The sequence below is a fragment of the Meleagris gallopavo genome, chromosome 1 (assembly GCF_905368555.1).
Source record: "Meleagris gallopavo chromosome 1, MGAL_WU_HG_1.1, whole genome shotgun sequence".
NCBI classification, from domain to species: Eukaryota; Metazoa; Chordata; class Aves; order Galliformes; family Phasianidae; genus Meleagris; species Meleagris gallopavo.
Window position 1 is genome coordinate 89182025 of NC_139404.1, and position 18098 is coordinate 89200122.

General features: G+C 36.5%; 1 long non-coding RNA gene across 2 annotated transcripts in view; it reads left to right on the plus strand.

The window, feature by feature from the left end:
- The window catches only part of LOC146545499 (uncharacterized), a 224293-nt gene that overhangs the window by 187493 nt on the left and 18702 nt on the right, over positions 1–18098 (plus strand). For both annotated transcript variants that reach the window (XR_014887410.1, XR_014887412.1), the window contains exon 3: positions 2742–10605. This is a non-coding gene — a long non-coding RNA (uncharacterized LOC146545499). The remainder of the gene's footprint in view (positions 1–2741; positions 10606–18098) is intronic.

An 18098-nucleotide genomic window follows, 5' to 3' on the forward strand; every position in this document is an offset into this window, starting at 1 on the left:
GTGCTCCATGTAGTGCTAATTAAGGGACTGGTGGTAAGAGGCAGGGGCACACATGCATCCTCCCCACAGAAACTCTATGGACTCTGTTCAGTGCCCTTCACAGCGTGTCTGTAGTAGCTGGGCTGTTACCTCTTACATACAAATCTGTCTCATTTCAGACTGAAAGTGCATATTATGGAGGCCTAAGGAAAAAAGGTGCTGCCGACTCGGTGACAAAAGCATGACAGGACAAGGCTGCCTGCTGATATTTAAAGCTCAGAGGTGGAGAGGAGGGCTTCCTCCAGAATGAGCGAGAAGCTGTAAATAGAAAAATGGCACACTTTTAAAGAGGTATGATATTGCTGAATGCAGGAAAAGATCCGTGACAATGAGATTTATTATGGCGTGGAGCAGTCTCCTGGGGGAAGATGTGAAAGCCCCATCTTTTAACGCAATTTGGAGCACAGTGAACAAAAGATATATTGCATGGCAAAGTCTGGCTCTGACAGGAAGATAAAACAGATGGACCGATAGATCCTTTACAACCGCAAATCTCTGATTCTCTGGCTTGGAGGTCCCTGTTGCTTAATTAGTTCCATTAGTTTCAGCTGAATTGTTATGATGTGATAGTTATTGTGCAAAGTTAAATCAATAGACGCGTGTCTGTACCACATTGTAGCCTACACTGCATGCAGTATGAGGCAGAGGAGAAATTCAACAGCTATGTAAAATTATGAATTTAAATAAATATGGGTGGAGGGAAGCTGCTAAAATTTTAAAAGTGGTAAAGTATCTTTTGCACAGCAAGACCATACTGAAGATCATAAACTTTGCTGTTATGCTGTCCAGCATCATCAAGTTCTGGTATCACTCCTTGGAGGAAGATTACAGCTAGGATAGTGAATATTGTAAATAAGACACCAATTGCTGACCACCAGTTTGTGAGGAGGAAAATAAGGCAAGTGTACAAATAACTGTGATTTTAATGCAGATTGAACTACTATATAAGGTTTCTAATACTTACAAATTAAGTTTAGTTGTTGCACAAGTTTATTTGTGTGGCAATTCTAGTACAGTTATCTAAGGTGCAATGACTCTGTTTCGTCCCGACTTTGAATTCCAGTGGAAAATTGAAGGGAACTTAATGATCATGTGTTATTGTAGTGAGGTCTTTGTTAAATGCTGAGTTCCTACTCAGTGCCAGCTCTTCTTTTCAGTGAGCTTCAGCTCAGGCCAAGTGCTGAAGACAGCACTGCTTTCCACCTGGACAATGAAGGCAGACACAAAGGCAGAAGCTGTCTGTTTCATATTGCAACTGGATGACTGCCATCAGTAAAAGCTTCTTTCCCTGCATTTTTTTACCCCCCCCCTCCCCCTCCCCCCATGTGTGTGTGTGTGTGTGTGAAGAACAAAATAATCTCAAACAATGGGAGCACAAAGTTATTGACTCAAGATTGCTTAATCAAAAGGGTTTTGCATTGAGAGAGATGGCGACTAGTGGTTGTGGTCCCCATCTTTGCTCGGTGCCTTGCTTCTGAGTTGAGATAAGGATGGAATGGTACCGATTTTGAGATGTCTTCCATATTCTAAACTATCTGTTTCATTGCATATGCCATAGTTCTGTTCTTTACAAGTAGTGACAGAACAAATGCTTTGTGCTATATCCATGGAAAAGAAAAGATAAAGAAAGCAGAGTGTTTCATGAATTTAGGTTGAGTGCTGGTTTCTAATCCTGTCTGCTGCACATTTTTTAAGGAACTCTTGATCAGTCTGTGCTCAGTCTACTAATGAAGTTTGTTTAAAGAGTACTGTGGAGTGGTGTGTTTCTGGGACTCTTAAAAATATCTAGGATGCTTGAACTCAAAAAACTTCAGACCACTGTGTTATAAAGGTTTCTGTAAGGTGCAGTCACATCACTTAGACTTCCTAGCGTTGTCTGATTGTAGCTTGTCTGAATTGCAGATAGTGTTATAGAATTTGTTTATTGATCATTGTGTTTCAAAAAGTGATTTAAAAATGCAGAAAGTACTATGAAAAATAAGAAACTGAGCTTTCTTAAGGTTATCAGATTTGCTTCTTTTGCTTTTCACTTGCTCATTTGTGAATCAGGATCATCATTTTAAAACACTTTTTAAGTAGTGTTTTAAAAATTTTTAAGAATTTTTCATTTAGATATTTGAATTTTCATCCTTGCATTTTTATTACATTTGACCTGCCATGAGAATTCAAAATATCAGAGGATACAGATCTTTAATGAATGTATGCTATTTTTCCTTATAACTTAATTGCTCAGATCATTTTGATGCTTCAAGGCAATGTTTGAGCAGCTGTGAAAAGAATTTGCATGTCCTCAGAGTAAAATACTGTACACAGTACAAGCATCTGTAGGGATGCCTGGCTGAATGTACTTACAGCTTTGTTCAATTAAATAAGGTATGCATCTATTCTACAAAATGTACTGTTACACAAATAAATAGTTTTCCAAGATGGGTGAGTTTGCACAGAGATGACCTACTTGTAAATCTTTGGGCTTCATGCCAAAGAGATCTGGATATCACAGACCATCTAATATCTTTTACAATATTTGGAAGGTTAGAATGACATCCAATTTGAACAGTTGTTTGGAGAAAGATACCAAATTTTGTCTCAGTGACATAAAATGCCTTATCAGGAAGAAAGAACAGTAATAAAACTGTAAGAAGAAGAGATAAACTGAGACCTACATCAACAGAAAAAATGACATCTCTTTCCATTTACTGCAGGTGCTGTGTTTGACAACTCTTAGCCTCTGGAAGATGTTTTTTTTTAAGGCAATCTGTTCCTATCCTTAATTAGGTAAGTGGCATATCCTATTATACATAGGTTATTCAGATCTGATACACATATTTAAATTTAGCAGTATGTCAAGCAGAGGCTAGACTCCTTTAATGAGAGACAGTAGAGAAATATAAAATGAACCAAAGCTTTATACTTTCACATCTGCTTCTAACAGGCTGTCCTGCAAAACAGAGGTGCCCTAGATCGTGCTGCTGTACAGTTTAAACAATCAGTGCAAGCTTCTTGCTCAATTCCATTTAGCAGCAGCCATGGACACGTGTCCTCTCCCAGCCACAGATGTGTTTGCTAATGAAACACTGTAAGCTCTATTTTGATGAGGAGCTTAGCAGAGTTTCCCTGCTCCTGATTGCCATCACAGCAGATATAATGGGTCCTGTGAGCACTCTCTAACATCTATTTTTGAAGATGTGCCAGTTAGTTTAATACATGGAGCTGCATCAGAGGAGATTGAGTTGGGAGCTAAGATTCTTCACCAGAGGTGAGGCCCTGGAACAGCCTCCCCTGGTCAGTGGGCTCAAGCTGCCAGAGTTCAAGGAATGTTTGGTTGCTGTTCTCAGACATCTAGTCAGATTTTTGAGTTTTCCTATGTACAGTCAAGAGTTGATGGTCCCTATAAATCTCTTCCAACTTGGAATGTTCTATGATTCTAAGTAGTTGAATGAAAAAGTTTTGCTAATATTGGCTAATTTTTTCATCTGTCTGATAAGCAGAAGAAAGGGAAATTCTCAGGTTATTTCAGGAGCATACATTCACAGTAATGCTCCAACAAGAGGTGCTCCTTGAGACTGTAAGTGGCAATAATCTGATATATTCTACACTACAAGATTAAAGTACTCCCTGCACACAGCTGTCATCACTCAGATTTCCTATATTCTTCTTTTCTCTACCAGTTTGACTTGTAATGGCTGAAAAGCTTTTGAGGATAGCAAACACAATTCTGGAGCCAAAAGGTAGAAGAAATAAAGATAGAAGAGGTGAAATGATCAAAGTGGCATAAGAAGAACAGATGAAGATAGATAGATATTTCTTCTACAAAGTAAAAAGTATCATTTCACTTTGCACCAAATAAAACTATTGGCTAGCTCAAGAAAACATAAATGCCTCAACAAAAAAAACCTGTAGACAACAAAAAATAGCCTGTAGAGGGGACAAAATTGGGGAGGAGGCATTTCACCTCTTCATTCATAGTGTTGTTTTTGGTGACTTTAAATTTCCTTATACTTCTGTAAATTATGATCACTATTAAATTGTAATTACTATTAGGATACTGAGGGACATGGTTTAGTGGGTAAATATTGGTGCTAGGTGGATGATTGAACTGGATGATCTTGGAAGTCTTTTGGTGACCTTGATGATTTTCTAATTCGGTGATTCTATTTTTTCAAGATAATTTGTAGATAGGAAGATCAGTAACTTTAAACTTGTAGCTGAAAAAAAAAAAAAAAGGTTTATTTCCACATATAATATTCCCAGATTTTTTCCATTCACATTATCTTCTGTTTCACATACTTCTGGCCACACATAGCATAATTGCACATGCCCGTACAGTTTACTACATGAATTTGGAATGCCTTTTATGTTTTTGTTTTCCGTTAACATTATGATTTTGAGCTCTGATAGTCCCTAAAATTACTTTACTTTTGGACGTGTAAGGAAATATTTTAAAGTACTACAGACTTTTCATTTGTATTTTACTTTTGTTAAATCTCATATATTTCAATATTTAATAACATTAAATTGATATTAATTTTAATGACATGCACTGTTTTCCAAAAGTGCAGTTTATCTATTTATTCTTATAAATTTTTAAGAAAGAGAAACAAAGGAAGACGAATTGAACACCAATTTTGGTGTCCTATCCCTTATGGCCTTTTTCTGATCCAAGCTAAGTAGGTCAATCTATTTTGTTTCAGAACTTTATTATGAATCGCTTGCCATTAATTAGCTGACCCATCAGGAACAAAGAATAAAAGTAATAACCTTACATTTACAAACACTACTGTCTTGATGCTTCGCAGATAATATTTGCAGAGATATTTGGGGTCTGATGCCTTCAGTATGTTCTAAAAAGAAAGTTAATTAATTAATACAATTCAGTCCAATTCTCCTAATAATTCTTCACATTTTCTTCAGCAGCTAAAAACTAAATAAAACGTTAATTTTGCTATACATTGGGCTATTATCTCTATTGAAGAACAGAAGCTTTGGCTTTTCATTTGAGTAGGCAGAATGGAATCTTTCTTTAGAGCAAGAGGACTACAAAGCCAGAGAACAGGAACAACATAGTAAATACTGTTAATAAAAATAACTAGTAGTCAAGTAAAATTTGGAACTATAATATAAGGTGATGTGAGAAAAAAAATAGCATGCTATGCTAATTATACAGGAAGTAGCAATAAAAGAGCAATTAAAATATATATATATATATTTAATGACTTTTGACTAGTCAGAAGTCTGAAAGTAGAGAGAAATCCACTTAGGAATGCTAAACATACAAAACTGACAAAAGCTACACCTGCTATACCAGAGAGTACAATATGCTTTTCAAGAAATACTTGCTAAATGAAGAGGGAGTCAGTGGAAAAAAAGTGGGACAATGGATGGCTTTCTGATGAGGCATCTAATTAATAGCATAGCCAGTTAAGAAAATACAGGCAAAAAAATAAAACAAACAAACAAACAAACAAAAAACAACAATTGATTTAAGGAAGTTAAAAAAAAATGGCTGAAACATAAATGTTAATGGTAAGCTTAACAAATAATTCTCTGAAAACTGTTTTCTGGAATGCTTAGTGAGCATTGAACACTTAGTGACTCTCTGAAACCTGCTGGTCAGAGTATAATCAAGTCATTGTGGTGTGCACAGTAGATTGATTAAGCGATTGATCAAGTTGGGAGCTGAACTCTGGTATCCAAAATCATATGTACTTTGTTGTCAAGAAAATTATCTTGTATAGGGCTGTGTGCTACCATTCCCCAAATGCTTTCAATGCTTATTCAATCTTGCACGCCTTTATTCTATGCTGCAATTTAAAAGACAGATCATCCTTCTGGCCCATCTGAACAGCGTACGTTTATCATCCAGCACTCTGCAAGTTCCAGTCCTTTTTTTCTGAGACATTTCAGTGACACCATTATAAAGAAAGCAGGAAATAAAGCATGTGCATTCACTGACTATTTATCAGCTTACAAATGAAATTTCTGTCATTTGGAATTATGTGAAAAACAAAATAAAATTCAGGAATGCAGAGGAAATGAAGAACACTATCTCATTTTGGCAAACACAGTACTACATGCTCATGTGCATTTCTTCACCATTAAGAAGGTAACAAAGGAATCACTGAAAAGTCTATGTTGCTTCCAGTTTCAGTCTGTGTTGGTTGTTCTTTTTTTTTTTTTTTCCTTTCTAACTTTGTAAGTCTCATACATCTCAAGCTACAAATTATAGGCAGTTGGTAAATGATTTGAAGCAGTTTGGGTAATTATTGCTCAACTATCGTAGAACAGTCAGTAACATGCAACATTACATTGAGTATAATCATGTATTATAATAGACTAATTCCTTGTACTCTTTACTTTCCTTCTTTAAATAAGCTACTCACGTATGTTCTTCCTCATAAAATCTGTCAGCTAATAATTAACACTCTATTGAAATACACATCACACTTTTTATTAAAATTTCATTTCCCATGAAATTTCATTTCTTATTTCTCATGAAGAAAATACAACTGTCTGTTTAGTGGGACTTTTCAGTGTATATTTTTATTCCAAAAAGAATAACACCTTTGATTATAGGAAGTCAAACATTCAATCTCTCTGCCAAAAATTAATAGACCCTTCTGTTTCATTTCTTCTTTGAGAAGCTATTTTAAGTGTGCTGAACCCTTTATATGATGTTTGCATAATGTATAAAAAAAGCTGAAAAACAGAAAATCCTTTCTGTGGAAGAAAAATTTCTTTCTTCCATCAGAGTTGCTTGAATGCCTCTTCTGCATTTACCTTTAACCGGAACAGATTGAAAATGTTAGCCCTGGAGTAAACAGATGGTGTCAATAATGACTGATACTCACTGGAGTTCTACGAATACAGGCATATTCATAGCCTGACAAGCAGCCCATAATGTGATCAACTGATATAAGTTACCTACAGGCATATAAAGTATGAGCAAGACCAAGACCAAGACATTTTAGAGTCAAGATGCCTAAAGCTGGACTTTTCACTGCATACTGTTCTAATGTAGCTTGGTTTGTTTTGCATGGGATTTGTTTCAGTGCTTTTAGTAACTATATAACAGAAAGATAGCGTAATAACATGCCAACTTCTCTGAACCTTACTAAGACTTTGAAGAGTACCACCCAAAAGTGAAGTCATGTCCAAGCTGACAGATGTGAACTGTTGGGAAAGTTGAATGTATGCATTAGCATCCCTGCCTACATAACCACTCTATTCCAACAGAGAGGGCATGGAGTTAGGACAGATTCTCCTATTCTATTTACAGCTCACTTTTCTCATGTACTAAACATCAGGTTTCCAAACAGCAGTCAAGCAGGCGCTTTCTTTGGAAACCTCTTAAGTCAGTGAAATGAGTGAATCCATGGGAAGCCATTCCAGACGAGGGTAATACAGAGTTTAGTTCATGCGTGTCACTGAAGAAGTGTTATTTAGTGAGGCAGTAGTTACTGAAATTGAAGTTAAACAATGCAGTCATTTGGAAGTCATTTAGAAAGAGAAACTGCTGAATGAAATTAACTTAAAAATTGATCCAGGAGAATGTTTAAGATACATTTTCTCGTATAGGTTTTGATGTCTTGACTGATGTGACATGTCCTGATTGCTAAATCAGATTTCCTCTCTCACAGATTTATAGAAAAGCCACTTGATATTTTGATACAATTAAAATAATGATTACATAAAAGTCTACATGTATAAATAGATTATGCTCTGTTATTTCCGTTATCAATACAATTTTGTGAAACTAACATCTGCCTATATTCCAAGCACCTCAACCAGTCCTGCTGCTTGCTCTTCAGAAGATTATTCTATGACACTAGGCAAACTCATTATACACCACAACGTTACGGTGTTTTAAGGTTGGTTATAGGAGAGCCTCTATGTGTATATGCAAATGTATCTACTGAAGCTGCACTGCAATTAAAGGTGTAACTGAGTTCAGATTTTCATGCAGGAGTAATATAGTAGGATACGACATGAGAGCACAGTTGAAAATGGAGGCAGAAAATTCTTTGCTAACCTGTACCTAATTAATTACTTGCTGTTGAGTGCATTCTGTCTAATGCGTAAGTCTTAGTTCCCATTTTAAAAAGTCATAAATGACTTCACAATAAAACAGACAAAGGAGTATTTCAGTTATTCAGATCAAATTACTTCTGTAGTGGAGACATGAAGAAGAAGAGCTGAATTTGATGATGAGTGCTTTTATTCATATATTCAGATGAGTATCATCTCTATTTTGAGCAGATTCTGTGATTGCATGTGTTGATTGCTAAAGTAATCTGATTTATAATAGAAAACAAGCACTGCCTGAAACTTAATAACGTAAAATCTTATTTCTTAAGACAGCTTTATACAAACCTGCAACACTATACTAGCTGTTCTGTAAATATATATTTTTTTTAAGTTCAGAAGTATAATATCCTACTGCTATTTGCTTTTATACACTTTTTACTACATGAATTACTTTATCTCCTTCAGTTTTATTTGACAGAAAATAACATAGGTGGAAAAAAGTTAAAATTTTTAAGCTTCTTGAAAGATATACTACTCTGTGAAAAAGTGGGTTCATTAATAATCCTAGTGCAAAAGCAGAATTTGGAAATTATCAGTTTTTACTGATAATATTAATTAGTTTCTATACAAAAGTATATCTATCTTTGTTTTGTTTTTTTTTATTTACAGTCATGAAGAATTATAAGAAATAAATGTTGACATTACTTAATACTAAGTACCTCTCTGTGTTTTTTCCTACATGTACATAGGTTGCTCTGAAAGTAATGCCTTTTATTTCTATGGAAATTACAACAGATATAAAGAGCACAATAACACTATTTGATAGAGCAGATTCTCAGCTAAAACCCACTATTTTTTAACACAGTCACCACCTTTAGCTATGAATTTTCACAGGTGATGGTAAGAGCCTGCATGCCACATTTGTAAAAATCTGAACCACTGGAGGTGACCCACTATTCCACAGCTGCTATGATGACATTGTTGCTAAGAAAATGTTGTCCACGCAGTCCATCTTTCATTGACCTGAAAAGATGGAAGTCAGAAGGTGCCAAATGCAGACTGTAGAATGAATGTGGTAGGATACTCTAACCTAGATTGTCACTGTGCTCCCCCGTCTTCCAACTGGTATGTGGTTTGGTATTATTGTGTTGCAAGAGAAAAGTTGTCTTCTTCTCTGGCCTGGCTCTGGAAGTTTGAGCCTTCAGCTTAGTCAGTGTCTCAGTGTAGTGGTAAGAACTGACAGTTTGTCTGGGTTCCGGAAAATCCAGAAGAATCATCCCTTTCCTATCCTAGAAGACAGTGCACATCACTTTACCCACTGAGGGCTGTAGCTTGTCCTTTTTTTTTCTTTTTTTAAATGGGGAATGCACATTGCTACTCCCAAGGACTCCTGTTTTCACTCCAGCTCATACTGGTGACACCACTAATGATAATAATATGATCCAGGAAATTGTCACCTTCAGCCTCGTATTGGTTCAGTAGATCCTGAAAAACTTGCATATGTTCTTTCTGTACCTGTGTGAACGTTTGTGAGACCCACTTGGCACAAAATTTGTGATATTCCTACATTGCCACCATCATTTCCAATGCACTGAGGCCAATATTCAGCTTCATACACAATTCCCTGGCCATGATCCACTCAGATGAGATGATCAAGAGGCATTTTGTGGTATGGCAGCTGTGCATGACTGTCCAGAGCATGGCTTGTGTTTCACATCACTGCTAAAATGAACCACACACCGCTTCACTATGCTAGCATTCCCTGTTTGGTCTCCATCTGCCATATAGCAATAAAATGTAACAGAATACTATTGGGAAGTTTCAACCTGTAGCACCATCACACCAACATCTGTTCTGACCTCGTGGGCCAACATAATAAAATATTTACTTACCTTACTTTCGGAGCATCCCTCATACGTTAGGCGCAGTAAAGATACACATAATACATATCTCTTCGGTAATGGAATATTATTTGCAGCATAAGTGGAATTACATTTTTTTCTATTAAAATAATATAGTAAATCAGCACAACATCAAACTAGAAGACAAAGCAAAACCAAAAAAAACTTCTGACGTTCCTCTATGTATATATACTGTATATGTATATATATACTGCGTACGCTAACAGTAGACACTGTAGATTAGTAGATTAGAGGGTGACTAGATATTTAGGGAACAAAGCTGAGGGTCTTGGGTATGAACTAAATTTAACTGACATACTAGAAATTGTCTGAAATAGTGACTTGGTAATCTGGGTAAACTTACATTCATCAGTACAAAATGCTCTTAGTTGACAGTGAAATTGATCAGGAAGAACTACCCTGAGATCTTTGTTTCTATCTGTAGCAGGTGGTACACTTGCCAGTGAAAATTACAAAGCACGAGATTCATATTCCCTTAAAACTAATTAAATAATAACTCTGGAAAACTTTCATTACCTTTTTAATTGCCTCTGACTGATCTGAATCAATTCTAAGTGTTTCTTCTATTCTCTTTATTTCCATGCACAAATTTGACCTGGAGTACAATTCATCCACATGGGTAAGACCCTTTTACTCCTTTCATTCTCCTTTTACCACTTTCATTCCTACCACTTTTTTGTTTGAGATTGCCAAAATCTGTGCTAGCAGAGATACTGAGGTAGCAAATCTTAAGCAAGCCTCGCATTTTCCTTGCTCTTATGTGATTTGACTGTTTCCTGTCTTCCACCTTTATTCCTGTGAGCACTGTTCTGCTTCATAGTTGTACTCAGGCACTGCTACTGCCCTTCTGTTCCGTCTTTCCTAGTAAACACTGGTTTTATATATGCTATTATAAATGAGATATAGTTCACTGTGGTTATTAGATTATAGTTAATGTGCTGATATGTAGTAAAAGCATTTTAAAGATTCAAAATGTACTAGGCAATGGTACTTGCCATTTTTTATCTCACATTTTGAAAAAGATTGCACTCTAAACTGGGGTTCCATTGCATAAGTATTATGAAAAATTGTACATAGCCTGAAAATAATTTTCTTAGGCATTTGCCCTACCTCTGTGTCACATTCTTCCGTATGTTCATTCAAAGTGTTTCTTACAGCTTTCTTCTCTTTAATGCTAGGGTTTGGATTCTTTTATACTTTTCCTCTAAACGTTTCATTGCACACATATTGTACTTTCCTCAGTCCAAGATTTTGAAGCATAGTACTTTCATGCTTTGTAAGAATTTCCAGAGGTTTATTTTGAACCTTGTTATTTTGATAGTTCTTTCTTCTGTCAGCAATGACTGGAATAGGATAGTACTCAGGGGAAACAGACTTATGCGCCATTACAAAGTCTGTATATTTTTGAAGATCCCTTATGTTGGGGTTATGACAGTCTCTAAATAGACTTGTCTAACCTCACACTCTGTCAATCATTCAAAACAACAGATCTACATTCAGCTTTCATTCAGTCCCTAGGAGAAGCCAGACAAGACACCCTAACAAAATAAATGTAGGAAATAGCACTCTGTTGTACCACTTAAGCCTGAAAAAGTATAGCAAATCAGTAGATTTCCTATTACTTTTCTTCTTTCTTTGTTGAGATGGATGCAATACAATATACACTTGCAGCTTTCCCAAAATACTTTTGGCCAAATTCATCCTTGATACAAGTCCATGAATTAATGGAGACACTCTTGGAATTAATGTGATTCACTATTCCTAAAAAATGTTCAGGGTACTATAATGAAGCAATACTGTTTTCTGTGACTAAGAAATCATGAATAGGTGGTAATAATTAAATTAGAAAGACTAAATTGCAGCACTTAATAGAAAAGGAAATGTATTTCCGTTAGAAGAATGATCACAAGAATGGTTTTACCAAAAGCAAACAGTCACTTTTGTTTTCTCTCTGTTCATTATACGCTGAATATAGTAGACACAGGAACGTTACTGCATCTAGTTTGATGCAGTGGGGAACTACCACAGATGGAGCACATACAAGGCCAAGATACTTCTGAGATTATTGCTTCAACAAATCCAACAGATCTCAATACTAATCTCTGTGTTTTAGCCCATGACAAATTAGTATCTTCTTGTGTTGCATGGGTACACGTATAGAGTATCCCCTTCTTCTTCAGAGATGGGTAGTAAGAGCATCTTCTATTCAATAATTCCTTATCAAAATAAAACCTGAACACATTTTAACTCTTCTCCTAAGACAGAAAAGGAACAACAGATTCCCAGGTGCCTAGGGCTTGACCAAAAGCTCTCTTCAGAACTGTGTGACTTCACGTTAACTGTATAGAATAGCTCCAGCGTGGTAAGTGTCAGAAACAAGACAGATCAAATTAAGACGAACAAAGATTTGGGAAAAAAATAAATAAATAAATGAAGGTGAGCAAACTGAGGGGAAAGGATTTTGTTAGCTTGGTAAGTTTTTTAAAGCTGCCTTGCAGTGAAATCTCCATCACAGTAACAAGCAGTGAGCACAGCAGAGCATATTACCATTATCATTTTCTGTGCATTGAACGGGTAATACTTTTTAAACTGATCTCTGAATGGACTTGTTGCCAGAGGACACTGGAAGTTATTACTTCATTTGTGTTTGACTGGAACTGTTTCTCTCCTTTAGTTTTGCTGGAGAGTCTCACTGGCTTATCCTATAAAAAACACTTTCCCTTGTGCCTTTCCATGAGGCCTTGTGCTTACTGTCTTCCTTTCCAGGTGTCTCTACTCTCGAAGGTTTCTTTCAGTGAAAAGGGCATCAATATCTGTCATATTATTTCTATCTAATTCATTTATGGCCTGAGCTTGTGAATCTTTGCTTTCTCACTGGAAAATAAATTGTAAAATCACTGAGCTAGCAAAACAATAAGGAGATGAATTAGGAGAGGGGGAAACAAAACCAAAAACCCCAAAGCAAAGCCTAATTGATATAAGAATGACCTGTAAGTTAAAAAGAAGAAATAAAGTGCATCCTTTCAGATAGTTATTAGGAACCAAAAACTCCAGATTTTCATATTGGATGTAGTGTTTCTCAGCTCACACGTTCCACACGTTTATGTGCATGCTTTTGTGTACCAAGCTAAACATATCCCGATACCCTGTTGGCAATTCAGGTCTCCATCACCTATATGATAGTAGAGATCATAGTCCCACAGTAATGCCTTGCACAAATGTGATGTAAACAAAGCTTCTAAAAATGATTTTCCTCTATGTGATGAATAGATCACTGACAGAATTGGTAAGACTTTTGGGCACAATGTGAAGTAATACCTGGACATCCTATAGCTGTGCCAGTTATAGCCTTGCATGGATTTGCCTGCCTTGCTTACAGCTAGGCAAGTTCTTTGCCCTCTGAATTATGTCTTCCTGGGTCTTAACTGCTTCTTGGATTGCAGGCAGCTTTTGGGAGATAATGAAAAACAAGTTTTGAGAGGAGAGAGGCTGTAGGCAAAAAGATGATGAAGAAAAAAAGAACAGAGAGATGATTTATAAAGAAAAGCAAAAACCTGGGCAGCTATAATCCTGAGGTAAGGGTCAGTTCTGCTCCTAGTTCCAGTCTCCCAGGATGTAAGCAGTGCCCTGAACCCACTCCTCTGCTGGCTGAAGGCTCCAAAATGAGTTTCTCTAAGCACAGGGGAACGACAGGCCAGAAGCAAGGTCTCAAACTTGCTAACTGAGACCTTCCAGCTGACCAGTATACCTGCAGAACAGCGGGGCAGCCTGTACAAGATTCAGGGCAGCACCAGGCTTTATGACCTGTCACAGTTGAGGGACTCACTGTAGAACAGCAAGATGAGGCAAATCGTTATGATTTACCTACAGTCTTGAGCTGTAAAGTGAATTGGAGATAATGCTATTTTCATTGGAGTAGTCATATTTCTGTAAGTGAGAATTTCCACTCATCTCTATAAACAGAAAGTTAAGAGGCTAACCTTTAGAAACTCACAGGATGCTAAGTATTTTCTGCAAAGAGTGACAGATGTTTACATGTTAATATCCTGGCCTTTTAGCTTCTGCGTTAACAAGCCTAAGAATACAAGATATTTTATACATTAGTCCACATTTAACGCATACTTATTTTAGCCTCTGTTTGACCATGTGCACAATTCCCATTTCACACATGCTCAGTTTTTGTATCTACTTCCTCTTCCAGAACTTCAAGCCTGCTTTAGCAGTGTTGCTAATCACTGCTTTCTATAAAGACACCACCTCCCAGAGGAATTTGAGTTATGGGAAGAAGCAAATACTGTTACTTGGAAAACTGTGCAGAGTAGCAGAGTGATTTTTAAAGTGATTACTGGTGATATTGAGTGTTGAGTAACTGTACCGTTTATCATCTAAATTACTTTTAAGTTGCACTTCAGGTCATTCACAAAGTCTAAATCTAATAGTGCTTTGCCTTCTATATATCAAACATGCTGTGTATCTTAAAGAATGCATTACTTTAATTTTGCTGGCTAGAGTGTATTCTGCCTAGAATAGGCTTGATCACTGAAAGAGAGCTTCTTAAACAGCAAATTAATATTTTGTCTCTTAGACATTCCTACTGTCTTTAAGCTGAAATGCCGTTATGGTATATGTGCTTGTAATTAGACGCTATTTTTAACCTGTTATCTGTAATTCCCAAAATTTCAAATCTTGAGACATGACCTTCTCAGTGTGAACTGAGAACAGCTTTTCTCTGTACAATGCTTTTATTAAATATGCATGCATCTTCTGGTTGATAGAGATATGGTACACAACATACCTTCCTGTTCAAGTGAAGGTTAGTCAACTGTTTTTAGTGTCATTTTGAAGTAGAAAAAATTACATATTTTCAAATGAAAGCTCTCTCTGATATATTTTCTTTGAAGTAATCAGTTCCTCTGAGCTGACTCACTTTCCACTATTTATGGTTGTTGTTTACTTCTCCCTTCCTTTTAGGAACAGTCAAAAGAGAGCTGTCCTACTTTTACTTGCAGTCAGCTTCTAATCAACATCTCTATCAAGTTTTCACAGAATGCAGCAATCAGGCATTTTCTTCTGTATTGAAATCAGTTGCCAGCAGTAGCTTAGTATCTTTTTAAGCTAATGGCTTTAAGGCAGCGGAAAGAAAGACAGAGATGGCAAAACAGCAAAAGGCCACCTTGCCATCTATCACGTGTAGATAATATGGCAAGTGTGGCTGCACGCTACTGTGAAGCTTTCCTGTTGTACTTCTAATGTTGCTAGAAAAAAAGGCAGAAAGGAGATTACCAAAACTATAATTTTGAAGAACAATATATTTAATCTTAGCTTAATAGTGAATTACCTTTTATAGTTTCAGGCTGTCATAACTAAGTGGGAGAAGGGAGAACAGAGAAAACAAGATGGCAGTGAAGCTGAGAACAGATTGTGTAGCATTTCAGCTACACAATCCAGCAGACCAGTGGTAGTTTTTTGGTAATAAGGATTCATAACAGATTGGATTCCATAGTGTCACACTATGTTGCATTACAGGCACTACACAGTGTTTCACTCTAGCATAAATAAAATCTAACAATAACAAGTCCTATTTATGTGGGACTTTGCACCTGGCTCTTTTGTGGCGAGTTTCAAAGCTGATGTGTTCCTTTTGTTACAGTAAGGAAGACAGGTAGGGGGAAAAATAAAAAGGTGAAAGTGATGACTTGGGCAAGGGGTAGGTACAACTGGAAAGACCTGGGAGTTAAATAATATTTCTGTTATGCGAGCCTGGCAGGGTAGTTTCATTAGGTTTCCTGTGATCTGGTGTGTTTATACTTTTCACCTCTCAGTTATATGTGCAGCATGGCACAACTGCATGGCCCCAGCCAACATGCCTAGTGCCACTGAGACCACTACATCGTTATTATCCATAACGTGTAAAGAACCCAGTTTTCTTCATTTATAGCGGGCTTCTGACACCATTTCATCAACTCATGTACCATGTGCATGCATTTATTGTCATTGAATATTCCCTCTGAGATGAATGGGCTATTTCCATGTCTACACATAGAAGGTAAACCTTGCCTGAATTCTTGCTCTTAATGATGAATTAACAATAGCTTGATAACATTTGCGAATGAAGTGACTATTAGGACAGTGATTAAGAGTTCCTTTTGTGTAAACTAAGAATTACAGTTATTGATATGTACTTCAGTCATGCATTATTCTCTGTCATTTACTCAAATATTTTTTAAATGATCACTCCCTTTTTAAACATGTACATGTACACAATTTGTAACTCCAATTGTTCTAATTGCATATAATCTAGTCAAATGCATTTTTATTAAAGTTCACACTGTGAGACTAATGAACCTAAAGCACTGGGATCGTTTTCATTACACATGATTTGATCAGCTTACCAGATCTGCATTGTCTCATACCCAGAAGGAAACAACAACAACAAAAACACCATTGAGATGCAAAATGCATCTTCTTAGTCATGACTTCTACAGGAAGTAGTTTAAATTAACTGTCCTTTAGCAGAAATGGGAATGTAAGCTGTGCTTTCCTTAATAATTTTTAATATGAAAAGGTGGGTGACTAAAGAAGAAAATTTCAAAGGATTGTGAAACTAGGAGACAAAAAGTCAGGTGATAGTGATGGTCTATCTCGATGACCTACCTACAAAACTGGTGTATCCAAAAGTTTAAGGAAAGATACAATCATTTTGGACAACAATTACTGATCTGTTCTTATTTTTTTCCCAATGGTCTGTAAAGAGGGAACAACCTTCTAGAAACCATTACCAAGGCTTTTCCCTTGTTCATCCTCCTTCCAAACATGTTCTCTACATGCAAGTATCTGGCCAATGAGCAAAAGAAGGCTGAGCGGACTGTGTAGGTGACACATAGGTAGCAAGGGAAGTGGCTGTATTTCCACCTCCGTTAGTCTTGACAATAAAATACGCCTTTCCTTTGAGGGATTGACAAAGATTCTACAAAGTGAAGCAAAATAAAACTTCACTTTTTTCAATGCATGATTTTCATCACATGCTCAATGGTCCAAGGAAATAGATCTTTCTATTTGATGTTGAACAAACTTTCTGAGATTTGGGGACCTGTTTCAATTCTCTCTTCAAAGAAGGCAACAAAAGACAGACCAGACTGTAAAACTGAAAATCACTATGAAAATGCATTTTAGCCAGCCTTTTCCCCAGCCAGGAAGGTTCCTATTTATCTCACCTTGGCACTACAGCTGTCTTTTGAGATGGGAACACAAACAGGGTACACAGCGCCAGCATTTCTAAATGAAAGCTCTTCTGCAGTAACATAATAAATTTTGCCACATAACCTATGGGAAGGGGTTCCTTCTTATGAAAATGGCATTTCTGCACCTGACAGAACAAAGACCTCTCTTCACTCTGTCCTCTTGGTGCCTCCAATATAATATCAATTTTTCCTGTGGCTTTCAAATTGTGATAAGAGATATTGAAAATAGCTTATCTCCCCACCTGCCTGAAGGGAGCAGCTTTAATATCACATTTAAAGTTGAGCAAAATACAAAAACTCTTTTTCATCCCAATTTTCATTGACTTTTTAATGGTTGGTTTTCAGTCTTTTTTAACCTCTGGTAATTATGCATCATCCAGCACAAACTCATCAATAAAGTATTCCAGATAACTCCTCAGTAATGAGAATACATAAATCCCCCACTCGATAGGCTATGCAGTCAATTCACCCCTTCCTCCCCCCCCTCAAATAAAAACACATTGTTTGAAATACTGCAATCTTTATGACAATTCATTTAAAGTGGAATTTGTTAATGTTGGATGAGATCCTCAACTGCAGTAAATCAGCACTCTCTGAAATCAATGAAGTAACTCTGAATTGCACCAGATGAGAATCAGTCTGCTGCTATTTGTAAACAGGGGTTCCTTTCATTAAGCATTGTTGTTATGATTACATCTATCTCGAGCTTAATTAAATACAGTTTTTGTTTTTTTTTTTTAATTATTATTTAAGAAGTTAAATGAGTTGTAGGTGTTTTGTTCTTTGTTTGTTTGTATTTAATGACATAATATTACATCTGCTTTCTATTTTTAGGAGATAAAAGTACACAAGTTTTACTTACATAATTTAT